The following is a 19,634-nucleotide window of genomic DNA, read 5'->3' as shown; positions in this document are numbered from 1 at the left end:
TGCTTTTTCACAGCTAACATAAAAATAGCTCAGAGTGGAGACTGATAACCAAGGGAGCCGCACCTGAAAAGCTGCTACGCATTAATAGATGACACCCTTGATGGTATGATATGATGTTAATTAATTTGAGCTTTCTCAAATTGAGTAGTCCCTTATTCCCCTCCATTTACATAACAATGGAATGTTGCTGCTGCTCCTTTGAAACTTGGGTTTCCCAGCTGCTAACCAGATCACTACTTTTACTGAACACCTTGTGGACAGTTTAAGATGGCAGAATGATTTATTTACCACTTTAGCTTCCTTTAATGCATTTTAAAATGCACACTTCCTGCTAGCTAAATAGAAACTCAAAACTCATTCTATGGGGCACTTGGCTGACTCAGTCAGTAGAGCATGCAACTCTTGATCTTGGGGACATGAGTTTGAGCCCCACATAAGGAACAGAGTTTACTTTAAAACAAAAAACAAAAACAAAAACAAACAAAAAAAAACAACAACTCATTCTACGAAACTAGTTGAGAACTGTAAATACCAGTTAGTGGAGGTAGCAGTCTATATTTATTCCACAATGAATAAATGTATTCAATGCACATTCCCTCTTTTCGCTCTGAATCAGCACTCTTTAATGTTCTTACAGTCACTCTTGCTCTGGGACCTTTTCTTCAGTTTTGAAAACATTCCCTTGTGTAATCTGAGCTTCCCTGCTTCCATTTCACTTTGTTCAAAGTGCCTAGTCACAGACGCTAACCTTTCTCAAACCTATACCATTCCTCCCTCCTGGAAACACAGCCCAGCCAAAATCCCCAGCCCACCATTTTCTTCTGAGGTAGAATAGATAATATTCAAAATTAACAATGGCAACTCTTTCTATTCTAGACAGAAATGATCATTAATCCTTTTGCTGACTTTTGTTGATTGTCAGCTCTTGAGTGGGCAAGATATCTAGGATACTTATAATTGTGTCTAGCCATTTTTACTAAATGGTCACTTTGTTTTGTATGTATGAAGAGAATAAACAGAGGTTCCTTGACCCTTTGCTTCTCTTAGTTTTACAGAAAATAACATTAAAGAAGGGGATATTCTTTTCTTTTCCCAAATTGGTGATAATTATCCCCACCAGTCTCTTCTATTTTTTGAAAGAATACACAAAAACAAAATAAAATATAATTTGCAATTCTCTAATTTTGCAGGGATGTATGAGGATTAAAATATATATATATATATTTGGGGGGATCATATGGGTGGCTCAGTCAGTTGAGCGTCTAACTCTCAATTTTGGCTCAGGTCACGATCTTGTAGTTCATGGGATCGAGCCCCACATCATCTCCACGCTGACAGTGTGGAACCTGCTTGGGATTCTCTTTCACCCTCTCTCTTTGCCTCTTTCTCAATAAATAAATAAACATTTAATAAAATATATGAGAACACAAACATCTTACACAATAAGAGAATGATACAAAATAATATTGTTATTTTATCATTACTTGAAGTTTTTATCTCCTCACAATGCCAGTTACCAAACTCAATGATCAATCAGATCACGTGGCAAATCTGGGAGAAAAACTTGGGAACCCAGTGAACATCTGGCTGAAATTTCTCGCCAAAGGGTGAAAAACACTCTGGTTATAGCTGAAGGTTTCTGTGCTAATTATGACTCTAAATTATTCAGTTTTGTTGAAGAGGCATTTATGAAGCACCCTTTGCACCAAGCACTGTGATTGCAACTAAAGATACACGAGCGCAAAAGTGCCTTGAACATAATCCCAACTAGTTCACAGTCTGGTTACTGAGACCTGCCAACCACAAACTGTAAATATGTGAAGGAGATATAACAGGGATAGAGAAGCAATTAATTCTGAATCAGGGGTCAATTATAAAGAGGGAAGCATACCAGCCATTTATAATTATAAGTTAATGTGATATGTCTCCCTGGGATATTTCTAATTATGAAATGAAGGACTCTATCTTCCGTTAATAGAATTTCCAATGTCTGTAAAATCTTAATGGAAAGGATTTTTATTTTAAACACTGACGATTGAATACATGCACTCAACCATTATATCTCTAGGAACCCCCCTCCAAAATTACTGTAAAATATTTTAATAATATTCATAAATCTTCAAACACACAGAAAATAGAGGAGATGACAACAGACAAGAAATATCTAAATATTGAGAGACTGAAAGCAGATGGTCTAGTGCTATGTGATTTAGCGGATCAGAGATCCCTCAAATTTATACACCAAAAGGATGCAAGCCAATTTCCAAGAGTAAGAGATCAGAAAATGGGTGCAACTGGTGTCTCTGGCTATGAGACATACAGAAAATTTCCAAACACACTTTGGATTGAAATTGAAATTGAATTGAAATTGACTGAAAGTCTGTATGAAAAGCAATCAGACCCTCAGGTCCCATCCTCCAAATTATAAGACTAAGCAACCTTTCCTCCCCCTTCATGTCTGAGAGCTGAAGATTTATTCTCAAGTGATGGAACCATACAGATGCAGGGATATCAGGGACAGATGGGAGAAGGGTGAGACTCCATATTGAAAACAGGAGGACACCCTACAGCAAAAATAGAAAGAAATGTTCTTGAAAACTATCAGAGAGAAAAGACAAATTCCTTTCAAATAAATGTCAGTTACATTGTGTGTCGATTTAACATTATTAGTAATAAATAACTGAAAACAACAGAGAAAAAAATTCAAAGTGCTGACTGTCCAGCTTGACAATTCTTAACTGTCAACTGGGAATTTTATGTCAGGATGAAGTATCACTCAAGTGAAGATGGACTAAGGATATTTTCAGATAGAAAATAAAGTTCAGAGTTTACTTCTTATAAATCAGTACTGAAAAAACTACTAAAGGATGTACTTTAGAAAGAAGCAAAAACAACACACAGAGAGTGAGATGCAATTGGGTAAACTTGTGTAACTGCAGAATAGAAGATAATTGACTTTGCTTCCAGTAAATGAAATTAAAGTTAAAAACATCAAAGAAGGTGAGAAGCAGTGTTTAATGACTGGTTGAGTTTGTTAAAATCCTCATCTCATTTGGGAAAGTATAGAGATATTGTATAACTTTAGCTAATTTATGGAACTTAATTAACTTTATTTTTTTTTTCCAATTCTCATTTATTTTTGGCTCTTGGGGCAATGTCATCCTTTCAATACCAAAAAAAAAAAAAAAAAAGGCAAGTTCAACACAAAGTAGAAATTTGAAGTGTAAGACAGAACAAAACCAAGGGTGGGCAGGGAGAAGGAAATAGCAAAAGGAAGATATGAGATGTTGCCAAAAGATGAAGGGTCTCCTTGTACCCTCTCTGGAGGAATGACTCAAATATTTAGGTGACAATACACACCTTTCCATAAATACACAAGAGGGCTGGGTTTTTGTTAAGAAAAGGTGGGCATGGGAGAGCCTTTCTGGGAGCCTTAGGGCAAGGCTAGTCTCTCCTCCCTCTCTTGGCCTCCTTTTCCAACCAGGGGAAAAGGACAGAATCCAGCATGTGCAGGAGGTGAAGTAGGAGAGAGAGGAATCCCCTAGACAGAGTGGGGCAGACCCCTGAAAAGGAAACAGCCCGAGACAGAGCTTGGAAGGAGACTAAAAATGGAGATGATACTGTTATCACCTCCCCTGAAGCTGAGAAAGGAAAAGGGAAATACCTGAAAATTAGGACTTCAATAGCCTGGATCCCCCTCTCCAAAACTGCTCTAGAATGGAAAAGCCTATATCCTTTTCTTACAGGTACCTCCACTTGCTATGAAGTAGCTTGCTTTCCTTTCCCCTGGACGACCACATGAATTAGGATGGTGCCCATGTATCCAGTTTTCAGTACATGGTTCCAAATGGGATCTGATGAGACCCAGCTTCTTGGAGAATTATCTTAAAAACAAAGGGAAATATGACCTGGACAGATGGAAGAAATGGGCACCAAAAAGAAATACAGGGTTACCCAGAAGGGTAGAAATCTAGGCTTCCCAGAGTGGAAGAGAGGAGACATTTAATAAACAATAAATACTTAACGAGTGCTTACTATGTGCCAGGCACTGTCCTAGGAACCTCCCGTCCACCTTCCAAAAAAGGAAAAGAAAATAAGACAGAGGCAGAAAATGCAAACTCTGAGGGACAGGAAAAGGGCAGTTGAGGAAGAAGGCTGAGGGACCTGAGAAGCCTGAGGTGATGGTGCTCTGCTTTAGGCCTCCTCTTCTTCTGTGATGGCATCCTGGTACTGGTGGCACTAGGAGACAAAGTCATTCCTGCTGGTCCCAGCTGCAGTGAACTCCATCTGGTCCACACCCTCACCTGAGTACCAGTAGAGGAAGGTCTTGTGCCCAAACATGGCCATGAGCTGGCAGCCATCATGTTCTTGGCATCAAAGACCTGCTGGGTGAGTTTGGACACAGTGAAGGCCCCACACCACTGGCTTCCATGGCTGGTCAAAGGAGCAAAGCCAAGCCTGAAGAGGTAGAGACACAGGAAGGGCACCAACTTGACAGCTGGTTTGTGGAGGCCAACATTGAGCTGACCAGGAAAGCGGAGGCTATTGGTGACACTGTTCACAGTGGCTGAGACCAGGTGGTTCTGGTCCCACGGTGGGTGTGGTCAGCTTGATGGTGTGAAAGCAGATTTCCTAAAGGGCTCAGTTGTCAATTCAGTGGTCTCACCCACATTCTCTACCATCTGACAGTCAGAGAGGGTGGTGTTTTAGGGCTCAGCCAAAGCACCCAACACTTTGGTGAGGGTACCACCCTGAAGGTGTTGGTGATGCAGTCTTGCTGATGAGCAAGGTGCCCACCCTGTAGCTTGTGCCCCCACCTAGCGAGTGGGTCCACTTGGCGCTTCTGTAGAATGGCCCTTTGTCCAGTTGTTGCCTGCCCCAAACCAAACAGAAACAAAGTTGTCTGGTCTCCACATCTGGTCAAAAGGACCTGAGTGACCAGAGTCCATAGTCCTGGGTTCTAGATCCACCAAGGTAGCATGAGGAACATATCTGTCACCTGTGGCTTCATTGTGGTACACACAGACATTTTTCAGCTGCAGGTCACTGTAGGTAGGTTCCAGGGGGATCAATGCCATACTCCTCACTAATTACCTCTCAGAACTTGGCACCGACCGGTTGCCAACTGACCAGTCTGGATGAGCACGATTTCCCTCAGAGTTAAAATTTACTTTATTTTATTTTTGCTCACCTCAAGGTGTGTACAGGACAAGAAAATGATATGGAATTTTTTTCTATGTTGCTAATGGCAGGCTAGCAGTATGAGACATGTCCCAGAGGCTACAGCACTGAGGTCTGAATGCAGGGACAGGAAGGTTCTGAGAGTAGAACTTAATTAACTTTAAAGATTTATTTTTAAAATGTATTAATGTTCCATGCTTCTGAAATACTGTCAATGTTTTACTTCTTGTATGCCAGTTACATGAATGTTCATTTTGTGATAAATTCATTTTTGTTGTGTACAATTTTATCTATGCATATTATACTTCAATATATTTTAATTAAGGGAAAGTAAAAAGAAAAATAATTAAAATATTAGTAGCTTCCAACCTGGGAGAGGAGAAAAATAAAGGAATTTTTTTAAACTCTATAAGCCCACAGAGGTAGAAATGGGGTTAAAAAAAAGTAAGCAAAAAAAAAAAAAATTACATATATGTGTGTGTGTGCATCTTAAATAAATAGCAAGAAACATGATGAAATAAATTAATCCAAATTAGTCAGGGCTACTTAAATAAAATTAAGTAATCTTTTAAAAGATACTACTATTTATTGGATTTTCTATAAACAGCCAAACATTTCAGCTATATAATATTGTTTCATGCTTATTTATTTATTTTGAGAGAGACAGAACACAAGAGCATGAGTGGAGAAGGGTAGAGAACAAGTTAGAATTCCCAGCAGGCTCCATGCTGTCAGGGCAGAACCCGACATGGGGCTCGATCTCATGAAGCCATCAGATTGTGACCTGAGCCAAAATCTAGAGTTGGACACTTAACTGACTGAGCCACCCAGGCACACCATCAGATATATAATATTTAGAAAAGGAATATTTAAATTACCCCAATTTTCTTTGGGTAAAAAAAAAGATTCACTTGATATATTTTTATCTGACTTAGTCATTCTAGTATTGATGGGAAATTGAGTTTAAGGCAAAAACATGGGACAATACAAAATAGTTCCAAGGACAAATAATAATATTGGGATATTTTTAATAAACTTCCTTTAGAAATTGATAAATCGGGGCGCCTGGGTGGCGCAGTCGGTTAAGCATCCGACTTCAGCCAGGTCACGATCTCGCGGTCCGTGAGTTCGAGCCCCGCGTCGGGCTCTGGGCTGATGGCTCAGAGCCTGGAGCCTGTTTCCGATTCTGTGTCTCCCTCTCTCTCTGCCCCTCCCCCGTTCATGCTCTGTCTCTCTCTGTCCCAAAAATAAATAAAAACGTTGAAAAAAAAAAAAGAAATTGATAAATCAAATAGAAAAAAATAAAAGAAAAAGATAAAAATTCAAACAGTGCAATTGAAAAGCTTGGTCTTAAATAATTCTGCCTCCATCAGAGAATATATTAAGCATGCATAAAAATTTGCCAGGTAGTGGGGCACCTGGGTGGCTCAGTCAGTTAAGCATCCAACTCTTGGGGCACCTAGGTGGCTCAGTCGGTTAAGCATCCGACTTCAGCTCAGGTCACGATCTCGCAGTCCGTGAGTTCAAGCCCCGAGTCGGGCTCTGCGCTGATGGCTCAGAGCCTGGAGCCTGCTTCCGATTCTGTGTCTCCCTCTCTCTCTGCCCCTACCCGTTCATGCTCTGTCTCTCTCTATCTCAAAAATAAATAAAACGTTAAAAAAAAATTAAAAAAAAAAAAAAGCATCCAACTCTTGATTTCAACTCATGTCATGATCTCACGTTTTCATGAGTTTGAGCCACACATCACTCTGTGAGCACTGACTGCACAGAGCCTGCTTGGGATTCTTCCTCTCTCCTTCTCTCTCTGCCCCTCCACTGCTCGTGCTCTCTGTGTCTCTCTCAAAAATTAAAAAAATAAAAAAATAATTAAAAATTTTGTTAGGTACCATATATGTCATAAAGAAGATTCAATAAACATTGAAGAACTATTCCCATATTGTCCATGTTCCCTGATCACATTCCAATTGAATTTGAAACCAAGCATTACTACAAAGATTATAAGAGTAATTATTTTAATATTTTCTTAATGTTTATTTTTGAGGCAGAGAGAGACAGAGTGTGAGTGGGGGAGAGGCAGAGAAAGAGGGCGACACAGAATCTGAAACAGGTTCCAGGCTGTGAGCTGTCAGCACACAACCTGATGGGGGATTGAACCCAAGAACCACTAGATCGTGACCTGAGCTGAAGTTGGATACTTATCTGGCTGAGCCACCCAGGCACCCCAAGAGAAATTATTTTAATAATAATAACCACCTCTACTACTACTGTCAGACACCTGAAAATATAATCCAATCGATCCATGGGTTTAAGAAATAATGTTGGAAATTGTAAAATAGGTAGAAATATAAGAAAATAATCCTCAAATTTATATTATAAAATTATTTTTTTAAAAACAAGGTAGAGTTAAAATAAAATGAATTTGTTCAAATCAAGAATCAAAGAGGAAAAAATAGAGTAAATCCAAAGAAAGAAGATGAATCAAATACACACGCATACAAAGAAAAAAAGGTAATAAAAAGGAAAAGAGAAATGATCAGCAAACACAAAATAAGATAGAGAAATATGACTAATAAACAAACCTCTAATAATTACTACTACATGAAAAAATTATTCACAGAAAAATCATTAATCATAATAAAGGGAGATAAAGTATAACCCTCAAGGGAACAATGCATTAAGAACTCTCAAAAACATGAATATGTATACCTCTAGCAACATCACTTTAAAACACAAAAGCAAAAATAATTACAAGCAGAAATCGGCAAGATAACAATCATAGTGGGAGTTTTTTGTCCCCTTCCTTCCTTCCTTCCTTCCTTCCTTCCTTCCTTCCTTCCTTCCATTTTTAGAGAGGGAGAGAGCAGGAGTGATAGTCAGAGAGAGAAGAGGGAGAATCTTAAGCAGGCTCCACACTGGTGGAGCACAACACAGGGCTTGATCTCACGACCCTGAGATCAAAATCAAGAGTCAAATGCTTAACCAACTGAGCCACCCAAGTACCACTTTTATTTTCTTTTTTAAACAACATCTCACAAAGTTGATATATCAACCTCGGAAAAGTTACATTTGAGAGTTTTTTTTTTTCAATTTTAGGGTGTTTTCTGGGTGGTGATGGCGGTAGTGGTGTGTATGTGTGTTTGCTTTTAATTAATGGAGGACTTCAATTAACACTTTCTATAAAAATATTGTAAACTAGTCATATACAGGCATAGAAAAATTGACCAAAAAAAGCAAAGAGAAAATTCAAAAGCAGAAACAGGTAGACAGATAGATGAACGACTGATACCAGCTTCAGTATAGTTGTAATTTCGGAAAAGAAAGGATGGAAATTGGATTTTGGATGGATACAAGGAGGCTTCAACCCTTATCTTCTATATTTCCTTTGTTTAAAAATAAAACCCTAAAGCAAGTACATAAAAGTGTCACAATTTGTCAAGTATCAGCATTAGCTTTAAGTGTCTTCCTCACATCATTCTCTGTGCGTTACAGTATGTTTGAATTATTTTATAAAAAAAACAAACACATGAATAATAATGGCTCCTGGAATATCTGTATGAAATGAGAATTGCTGAGATTTATTTTTCAAAGATCAGTTCTCCCAAGTAAAAGACTATAGATAGATAGATCAATCGATTAATCGATTGATCTAAATAAAAGTATGAACTGAGGAAAACAGTGTCATGCTGTGTTGATGTCCACCCTCAGGCAGTTACAGCACTGGATCCCAGTCAATAACTTGGGTGTGGGATCAGGGACCAGTGCCTGAGAGAAAAGTTTACAGAGGCTAAGCAGGGTAAGGACTGGACCCCCACCTGTACTAGGGCTATATCCTGTTCATCAGGATACCAAACATAAATCCAGCATGCGTTGGGTGAATCACTATTCTTCATGTTCAGTCCCAATGCTTCAGGAGAGACTCCCTTAATTTTTGCTCCAGAGCTGAACACCTGACCCAGATCTGGCCAATCAGAGTGCCATATTACTTCACACACACCCCATGGTTCTTGGAGATTCCCATGATTCAAGCTGTACCAATCAGAGCTGTTCCCAGGACTGCTGCTGAAATTGTCAAGGAAGAGAAACCCTATACAGGAACCATGAGTATTGAAAGTTCATGAATAGTTGAAGCTTCTGGTGGTCATCCGTGCTACCATCTGGGAAGCCAGACAAGAGAACCAGGTTCTGGAAACCAGGAAAGAGAGAGAGGACAAGGGAGGAATGGGGAGAGGAGAGGAAGTCCCTTATCCTCTTGTATTTTTCTGATAAATGAGCGTCAATTCTCTTTTTGACTTAAGCTAGTTTTCATGAGTTTTTGTTTTAAGTAAAAGGGTCCAGAGCCTATTATCCCAGCCATAAAAATTAGGCAAAAACCCTAGTGCTAGCTGAAGAAAGATTTTCATGGCCAGTGATTGTGCTGATGCAAGAGGAGGCTGACATTCCCCTGGTGGTGATAGATTTTGCAGGGTCATTTATACCTGTTTAACTTTGTGATCGATGGTGTAGACCTCTGAGGCCACTAGCAGAAGGAAGGTACAGCCTGTGGCAATGAAACTGATTTTTTAACTGTGTGAACTCTGTGTTGGACTTACAGTCTCACCCTCACCCTCACGAGGACAGCCCACCAGGAGAAACTGAGCTCCTCAGCCCAAAACTGAGACATTATTCTGAAGAACCTGTAACATCCACATGAGAACAGCCAGTGAAGAGGGAGAATAACACTCAACAGTCAACTTTCTTTAAATATGAACATAAGGGAAAGGATAGGATGATCTACAAAACTACCCTTTCTAAGAAGCATCTCCTAGGAGGAATAAGACCATAGAGTAAACTTGATGTCTCACAGATATGTCAAATGGAACTTGTCTAAATAAAACCAGTAATCCTGTGTCACAAACATGACCCTTCACCCACCCCTGCCCTATATTTATCACATAATGAAGTAGGTAGGCTGCAGTCCCTTTACAGCAGTGCCTGAACTATATTTGGAAGGAAATACTTGATAGAGGAAAAGGTGATGCTTCCTCCATTCATCTCCTGTCCCAAGGTCACAAGGGCCAGTAAGCACCAACAGTTCAGAAAATAAGGAGCAACCACCCTGCCTAAGAGAGGGGGAGGTTTGGGGAATGGTTTGTGGCTCCAGAAAAAGAGTGACGAGAAGGGGAAAACAACCAAGAGTGAATGAAGGAGTAAAGAGGAGGAGTCAAGAGTTGATATGAAACCAAAGGCAGGAGGGGAGAAAGGGCAAGGGGGGTTTTAAGCACAGGACTATAAAAGAAGTAATCTGGAAAGCTTGCTTTCCTGGCACCCATGGTGACCACCATCTGACCACAAGACCTTGGGTCAAGTCTACAATGTTCAGGGAAATTTCTCTGCATGTTTCGCAGGAACAAGTGAAGAGAACAGTTTCACAGGTAGATAAATATTATGTAGAAAGCCAAAGTATTACAGAAAAAGTATATAGACTCAGGAGATCATGAGAAATTAGGCTTCATGAAATCTTGGAAATACCAAGAGACTTTAAAACTTCCACAAGAAAGGAAGGTGGGCTCAAGGCACCCTTTGCTGGTTCTCAAGGGGCCGTGAGACTCACCCTGACAAAAGATCATCCTAATGACATCCTAAATGACAAAAGATCATCCTGTTCCCTAAATGATGCCATTGTCCTTCAGCATGCTCAAAGCATTCCCAGTTTCTTTCTCTCCATCACCACTCACATTCTGCCAGTCTGTTTCCCTCCATGAGTTCTCTAAACACATTTCAGTGTCCTTCCCTCAAGCTCTTTCCTTCCCAAATACTCTTCTTTTTAAAAAAAAAAAATTAATGTTTACTTATTTTTATTAATTTTTTTTTTTAATTTACATCCAAGTTAGTTAGCATACAGGGCAACAATGATTTCATGGGTAGATTCCTTGATGCCCCTTACCCGTTTAGCCCTTCCCCCCTCCCACAACCCCTCCAGTAACCCTCTGTTTGTTCTCCATATTTAAGAGTCTCTTATGTTTTGTCCCCCCTCCCTGTTTTTATATTATTTTTGCTTCCCTTCCCTTGTGTTCATCTATTCTGTGTCTTAAAATCCTCATATGAGTGAAGTAATATGATGTTTGTCTTTCTCTGACTAATTTAGCTTAGCATAATATCCTCTAGTTCCACTCACATAGTTGCAAATGGCAAGATTTCATTATTTTTGATTGCCAAATAATACTCCATTGTATATATGCACCACATCTTCTTTATCCGTTCATCCATTGATGAACATTTGGGTTCTTTCCATCCTTTGGCTATTGTTCGATAGTGCTGCTACAAACATTAGGATGCATGTGCCCCTTCGAAACAGCATACCTGTATCCTTTGGATAAATACCTAGTAGCACAATTGCTGGGTCATGGGGAAGTTCTATTTTTAATTTTTTCAGGAACCTCCATACTGTTTTCCAGAGTGGCTGCACCAGTTTGCATTTCCACCAGCAGTGCAAAAGAGATCCTCTTTCTCCACATCCTCACCAACATCTGTTGTTGCTCAAGCTGTTAATGTTAGTCATTCTGACAGGTGTGAGGTGGTATCTAATTGTGGTTTTGATTTGTATTTCCCTAATGATGAGCAAGTTGAGCATTTTTTTTCATGTGTTGGTTGGCCATCTGGATGTCTTCTTTGGAGAAGTGTCTCTTCATGTCTTTTGCCCATTTCTCTACTGGATTTGTTTTTTGGGTGTTGAGTTAATTATTTTTGAGAAAGACAGAGACAGAGTGCAAGAAGGGAAGGGGCAAAGAGAGAGAGACACAGAATCTCAAGCAGGCTCCGGGCTCCAAGCTGTCAGCACAGACCCCAATGTGAGGCTCAAACTCACAAACCATGAGATCATGACCTGAGCTGAAGTCGGATGATTAACTGACTGAGCCACCCAGGCACCTCCCAAATACTCCTCTTCTTAGAGTCTCCATCTGTGTTTGGTTCAACTGCCTACCCAGCCCCCTAACAGAAAACCAAGTGACTCCTTATATCCCCCTCTCTCTCCCTTGGTCCCTTGAACACTAACTTGTCTCTGTTCTGCCCCCTAAATATTATTCCTGCTTCATCTCCACTCCTACCATACCAGTCCAGGAGTCTACTCCCTTGTCTAGAAATGGCCATCTTTCAATTTTCTTCATCTTCTTTATAGTGCCACCAAAATGATCTTTCTAAAACGTATTTTATCATAGCACACACTTGCTTAAAACTTATCTGTGACTTCCCACTGCTTGTACCATGAAGCCTGGTTTTACCTGTCATGTCATCTAATCCCAGGACCCTCAACTCTACTCCACTAGCCATACACAACCATTTGGAGTTCCAGTGTCTGCTCCACCATTTTTCTTCTTGTGGTTCCCTTGGCTGTACCCTCCTATCTCATGGACAATTTCTACTCACCTTATAGACACTACCTCTTCTACAAAGACTTCGCCAAGCACAGCTCAGCTATTTTCTTCTGTGTACCTACATCACTCCATACAGAACTCCTAATGGCTTCTTTCATGCTGAGATACGATCCCACTTACACAATCTCCCCTCATCTATGAGCATACTGAGGGCAATGTATATGTCATCTCTAAGTCCCCATCCCTCAAGCATAAATGGAAGTAAAGTTCACTTTAGAGGGATACTATGAGAACAAAGAGAATTCATGAATGTGTGGTATTTGGCCAGTGCCTAGAACACAATTAGTTTTTGAAAATTGTATTCTGTTATCTGTACCCCCACTTCCCACATACACCCAGAACCTAGCCTGAGGCCCAGAACTGAGTATATCCTGTTGTGTCACACCCCCTCACTGGACCCCTAGAGTGTTCCAGATAAACTGGGGACTCGTTAGGAAGGCTCACAAGGACTTCATGGCCTGGTCCCTAGACTCACCACCTAAGTACCCTTCTCTTCTGTCTTAGCTTGATGACGCTAATCCAGTAACTGCTTAGGTATCATGTCTCAGAGGAAGTTTCCCTGGAAACTCAGACTGAGAAAACTATCCCTCTCCTACATCCCTATACAACCCAGATCATATTCCATAAGATCTGTACCAAGTCATATTGAAACCAACTTTCTATGTATCTGAATCCCCATTACACTGTAAACTGAAGGAGAAAAAATTATATTTTTGTATAATCATTGTGCTAGACAAAGAGCCTAGAAAGAGTATATGCTCAAGAGAATTCTGTCAAAATGAATGGAATGAAGTTGAATTCAGCGAGGGCAATGATATTATGATCATCCAGATCTCACAGAAGAGGAAACTGAGGCTCAGGGAAGTTATAGAGCAAATCAACTTCAGTCTTGGAGGGATGGAGATGTGGCTAGAATCCCGATCTTCTTCTTTTGAAGTCTATGCTATTTTAACACAGCAGATGCCTCCATGAAACAGAATATTTCAATGTTTTTCTTACTTGCAGGATTTTAATCGAATCTTGAAGTGGCTTAACCAGTTTGCAATCAGTGCCCTTATCTATAATTCACTGATAAAAGCAGTAAAGCTAAATGATAATCACCAAGATAAAGAGGCAAATTGCAAATCCTGGAACTGAACTTGTTCTAGAAAACTGGTGTTGTCATGCAGATAAATAAAAAGGATCTGCCTTTAGAAATATGCAACCCAACTTATCAAAAGTAAAAAGTCAACCAAATGCAAAAATCTCCCCACAGCTAACCATATATCTCATGATATCTCATGACTTCCTGGCCCCTGTGAAAGGCAAAATCTCTCAGAGGTAACAACAACAACAACAATATATTAAAAAAGTAAGAGAAGAGAAACCCGTTGGTATAACAGAGCAGAGGGCTACAAATGGATTCATCAGAGGAAATTGCTAAAATGCCTACAGGTGTGAGAGGTCCCATATGTTCACACTATTCAGGAATCCTTTGGGGGAAAAAAGATGAAGTTCTCAGAGAGAAGACAGTCTGTACCCACTCCATGGATGATGAAAGGCGTCCAGACCTAATTATGTTACTTTCAGCAGAACCGCATCTGGAGTGACTTCTCAAGTGTAAAGACAACAGAAAGTGTGAGATCAGGAGGGGGGCTGGCATATCTCAGTGCAACATCACAGATGCCTTGTGGAACAATGGGACCTCAGAAGTGCCTCATGCTGAGCTTTTTGAGACACCACAACAAACTGGAGTAAAAAAACCCAGGGTTACTCCAGCGTGCCTTCACCCATATGTTGACTGAAGAGGTTGTTTCCTTGTTGTCTCTTATTTACTTTCCCCACGCTTACTCCCAAAGCTTTCTTTTAAAGTGTATTACATAGATCATCAATCAGAAAATACCACCCCAAAATCAAGAGGAGCTCCAAAGGCAGACAGGATTTCCTTACTTTCCTTGACATCCTTAAACGTGACACATGCACCTGCTGTTAGTAGAATCTAGACCAGAGGTCAACACATCTTTTCCACCAAGGACCAAATAGTAAATATCTTGGGTTGTGCGGGCCTGACCATCACTCACAACTATTCGGCTCTGCCACTGAAATGAGAAGACAGCCACATACATTACGGGATGAATTAGCATGACTGTGTTCTGATAAAACTTTATTTACAAAAATGACCAGCAGGCCAGATCTGGCTCACAGGCTATGACTTGCTGACTCTGATCTAAACTGCAACAGGCCAGGTAGGTGATACATCTGATCATCTGTGCCATGGCTCCTTCTAGTTAAATTCTCTGTCTCAAAGTGGTTGCTTATTTTTATGCTTTCTGGCTCATTCATGAAAGTGTAGGAAAAAGTGACAACTCACTAATAGTCACATCAAGTAAAATGATATATGTGGAAACATTTTAGAAAATCTTATAAATGTAGGGCATTACCATTAGCACAAACAGATCCAACCAGATTTGATGGGAGTTCATTCATTCACTGTTCATTGATAAACATTATTTTTAAGTGTATGTGACATGTCAGGTTCTGGGCTCGATCCTGAAGAATAAATAAAAGGCCCCTTCTATTAAGGAATTTTTGTTCTAGCACAAAAGAGCAAAAAGCCAGGGCAGTGTAGTGCCATGGGCCCAATGACATTGCCAGATAATGCTTTAGACTATCCCAGAGGTACTGCTCTTTCTTGGTCTCGTTTGTGACACATCATCCTCCCCCTGCCCTACCAGCCCTTTTGTTATTAAGACTAGTTAGTCCAACAGAGGGAAGATCAGTACTCCAGGGAAAGAGAGAACAAAGAAAGTGTTCAGCTTTTTAAATCCACTGTGAAATGACAGTTTGAAAGCCAAATTTCAAGCAGAAGAAAACGAACTACAAAAGTTTGGTCATTTCTTCCCCCGCCCCCAAATCAAGAACAAATGCTTGGAAGATGAACTATATAGAGCCAGAAGGATGAATATTTGATGTCAGGGGAATTTCTGCTACAAAGGAAGAAGAAAGCCTTCTCAGTGCTTGGAAGAGACGTTCAAGTAAGATGAACGCCCCCCCATTGTTGGAACAGACCCAGCAGAGAAGGGTGATGAGTTGCACAGTTGTTTGCAGGAAGGAGGGCATGCATGTAGAGATAAGAGGAACGGGGGAAAGAAAGGGAAGGAGGGGAGGGAGGAGGAGTATCAGAAGGTTGAAGAGAGAAAACAAGAGGCTCCACTCTGAATCTCACATGGGATGTTGCATGCGGTACTGGATTGGGGGGCTGCCTTTGTGACCCCCATATATCTCATCTGGGGCTTGCATCATCTGAGTCTTATTTCTGGCATTATCTTATCATCATTTCCCCCTCAAACTTCAACTGATCTATCTCCCTGGCTCAATCTTTGGCTGGATTTATAAGTCTGGAGCCGGGTCAGCTCCTTAATAAGAAGTGAACATCATTTGCAGGCTGGAAATGGACTTCACATTTTGGCAGCAATCTTGGGGGTGGGGGAAAGGGAAGTGCTTTTCAGTTGGGGTGGAGCACATGATTGCTGGATTACAACACAGAATATATATCTTCTGGTGACTTCCCAGCTGCAGAATCCTGGCTGCAATTAGAAACCTATATGTCTAGTCATTTTATCATTTTTATACATTTAGGAGCTCAAGTGTTTGCTCTAGCAGGCTGCAGCTGGCTGGCTGTCAACTCCCAGCTGTTGTTTAGCTGAAACACCACAACTAAAATTGTGGGCCAATATGACCGGAAACCAAATTGGGGAGTGAACAAAAAAGTTCAAGATTAGTTAAAGATGTTTAGTGCTCTCGTTCTTTGCTTCAACCAGGTGAAACCCACTCATGTAGAAGAAGGCAAAGGAGGGGATCTGAAACCCATCCAGACATTTCTGAGAACTCTTTACATGAAACAGACACACCCTGCAAACCAGTGTTCTCTCCATGATTATTCAGGTCCAACACGGGCCATTCCATCAGGCTGGTTTCTGGTTTTCTCCACTTCCCAGGAGTCACCAGCTCAGAGACTCAATTCCAAATAAATGAATTTGGCTGCTTAGAGAAAGAATAAAGACAACATTCAACATTGCGGATAGGGTTGTTGGATGAGTCCTTGAACCACTGTAGGAAAAATAATATTAATCCTGCAGTTGGGTCCTTTATAGGTGAGACTGAGGGGCCACCTAAATGTATTAGACTTGCTATCTGACACTATGCCTTCTTGCAAACAGAGCCTCCCTTTGGATCGAAGCCACTTGAAAAAAACAGGGGGGCTTTTCTCTTCAAATTTTGAGCTCATTTCATCACTAAAGACACCTGGGTTTCTAAGATGGGTCTTTAAGAGATGCATATTCTGCCCTTGACCCAGCACAGGATGAAATGTGCATGATGAGTCTATAATGCTGCATCACTTATTATTTACTATTTTCACCATCATGCTGTTCACTGGCTCTAGAGTCAATGGCACCAGCAGCACCCCAGGACTGGGGCTTCACTTCAGCTGTCACAGGGCTTCAGAGAAGCTGCCCTTGGAGGGAAGAAACTCCTTTCTCAAGCAAAGAGCTGTAATAGGAGGGGAGAAGATTTCAGGTGGACTGACCTCGCTTCTGGAAAAATGTTGTACCATGTAGCCACCCCCCAGCAACCTGACCCCTCCACTCTTTGAATTCTGATTACAGAACGCCTTCTGGTGCCAGTTGTAGAGGGTCAGGGAAGTCTGAAGATCAGAGTAAGACAGAACTGGCAGGCTCAAGGGCCAGCAGAGTGATTAAAACCACAGAGTACTAGATGACTACTGATCTGGGCCAATACCATAAAAAGGGGGTATGGTATGATTTAAGTCCTATAGGCCACCATGATATAAAGATAAACATCTAACAGGCTATGCAAAGAGAAGAATATGGAAAACTATGCAGGTAGGATTGGCACTTAAGACTCAAGCTGGGAACTAACTTGATATTGTCAAAGGTCACCAGGAACCAGTGTGTGGAGCTCCAAGGTGAGTCAGACCTTTGGCAGGAGTTGGGTAAACAAGTAGAGACAGGCATAGCTGAGACCCAGGTCTCTACAAACAGGGAGATATAAGGAGGGAGAAAGAGCATTTGAATTCCAAAGATACATGGATCCTAATTGTATTGACCAATGTCCTACTGATAAGAATAACATTGAGAAAATGAGGTTATAATAAAGATTCTGAATAATGTTCAACAGTCCTCTCACAGCTATCCTCAGGTTCTTTATTCATAACAAGTATGTTTACTACATTTATCTCTTTCATTCATGCAGCAAACAGCTGTCTTGTGCGTTCTGAAGGAAATGAAGTGTGCTGGGTGCATGGGTCACAAAGCTGAAGGGACAGAGTCCATATCCGCGATACCTCGTCAACTGGCCACTGAGGCAAACGTACATGTGAGCATAATAAAATGTGACAACCATTACAATGATGCAATTAACAAAGTGCAAGTAGGGAGGAATGACTTTTACCTCAGAGGGAGACTGAAGAAGCAGGATGAGTTAGGAAAGATTCTCCAAAAGGAGTGACTTAAGAACACGGCGGGGTGGGAGGATCGGATTTAGCCCATGGGCCATTGTTGGCCAGTTCTTGATAATATTAAACTGCATTTAGTTGTCATTCCAGGTGCAGATTTACCCATTCAAAATTAATTCTGACTCTGCATTTATAGTAGAGGATTCAATAACCACTCAAGGTAGTTTCACATGAGCACCAAAGACATACACTGAGGATTACAGAGAGATGCATTTAGCCAGAATGCACAGAGAACTAACACTCCCCCCAACCCCGCCCAAAAAAAGCCTATATAACTCAACTCTAAGCTGGGTTGTTCTCTGAGAATTACTTCTTTCAGCCCCCAAATCTGTCCTAGTCTTGGTCACATCCCTTCCCTGGGGGTAACCTGCAAGATCTCTGTGGGAATGGAGAGGTTTGGCCCCCTGGCCTCAGGGCTCTGAAGAGCAGTCTAAGGAACCAGAAAAGTCCTGTGTTGCTACTACCTTACGGCCCATTCTGCCCTCTGCCCATTCTTTCCATGTTGATCCTGAACACCCTCACCAGTAAACTTCCTGCCCACAGATCTCTCTCTCAGAGGCTGCTACCCCAGGGAACCCAACCTAAGGCACCTGCTACTTGGGGGTCCACTCGTGTCTTCTTTAGTTCTTCAAACAAACCACATTGTCTTCCCCCTGCAGGGCCTTTGAACACGTGACTGTGCTGCACCTGTGCCATCACTGTCTCCTTGTCATCCTCCCCAGGTCAGTTCGTGTCTCTCCTCCCAGGAGAGAAGTTATTTTCCATCAGAAATCATTGCCATTGCCTCAGAACACGGACTTTAGTTTGCATGAAAGCTCTATCTGTCTTGTTCACCAGTCTATCCCTGACCCAAGTCCCTGGCACTCAGTAAATCCTTGTTGGATAACTGGACCTAATGCCCCCTGCGACCTCTGTATTCAAAACAACGTGGTGATCAAATGCTAAACTGCAATCTCAATTTTCTAGAATAATATTGTTTCTTGGTCTTGTCCTGAGAATGCTGTCATCAGGTCCTGTGAAAAGTGTGACAGGATCATCAGTATGTCAGCCAACACCTTGCTCAGGGCACTTTGACCTTAACACTTGGTATGGTCCACTTTGCCCACTGCTTTGTACTTGGCCTCATGTGTGCCCTGCCTTTCTGTATGTGAGAGGTTCTTGGAGATCACTGAGGCTCAAAGTTAGTTGCTCTACTACTTTATAAGCCAATCGTAGGTGGAAATTCACAAAGACAGAGGTACCAAGTGAGGTGGGGGGTGTGGAGAAGGTAAGGCAAACTGGAAAAATCTAGGAGACTTTTCAAACTTTCTCAGTCACCTTCAGTGTTTCTTACCTTGCTTCACCCATAGCTTTGAAAACGTTCTGAGAGCAACTTTACAGCAACCATCTTGGTTGAGAAGCATAGTCACAGGGTTGAGAGGAAACAGACCCCAAGAGAAGGGAGACAACCTTGGGAATCTCTTAAGAAGATATGGAATACATCACCAATAGGCTGTCCTTTTTAAACCCATCTTCTACTCAGGCAA

The 19,634-nt window shown here is 41.2% G+C and overlaps 1 protein-coding gene and 1 pseudogene across 2 annotated transcripts in view; both read right to left on the bottom strand.

Moving 5' to 3' along the window:
* The window catches only part of AGBL1 (AGBL carboxypeptidase 1), an 862,602-nt gene that overhangs the window by 479,432 nt on the left and 363,536 nt on the right, over positions 1-19,634 (bottom strand). The window lies entirely within an intron of this gene.
* LOC112855011 (tubulin beta chain pseudogene) lies at positions 3,714-5,561 on the bottom strand (annotated as a pseudogene).

This window comes from Puma concolor, chromosome B3 (genome assembly GCF_028749965.1).
Source record: "Puma concolor isolate L17-30 chromosome B3, mPumCon1.1.hap2, whole genome shotgun sequence".
NCBI classification, from domain to species: Eukaryota; Metazoa; Chordata; class Mammalia; order Carnivora; family Felidae; genus Puma; species Puma concolor.
This window is presented reverse-complemented; position numbering and strand designations above follow the sequence as displayed.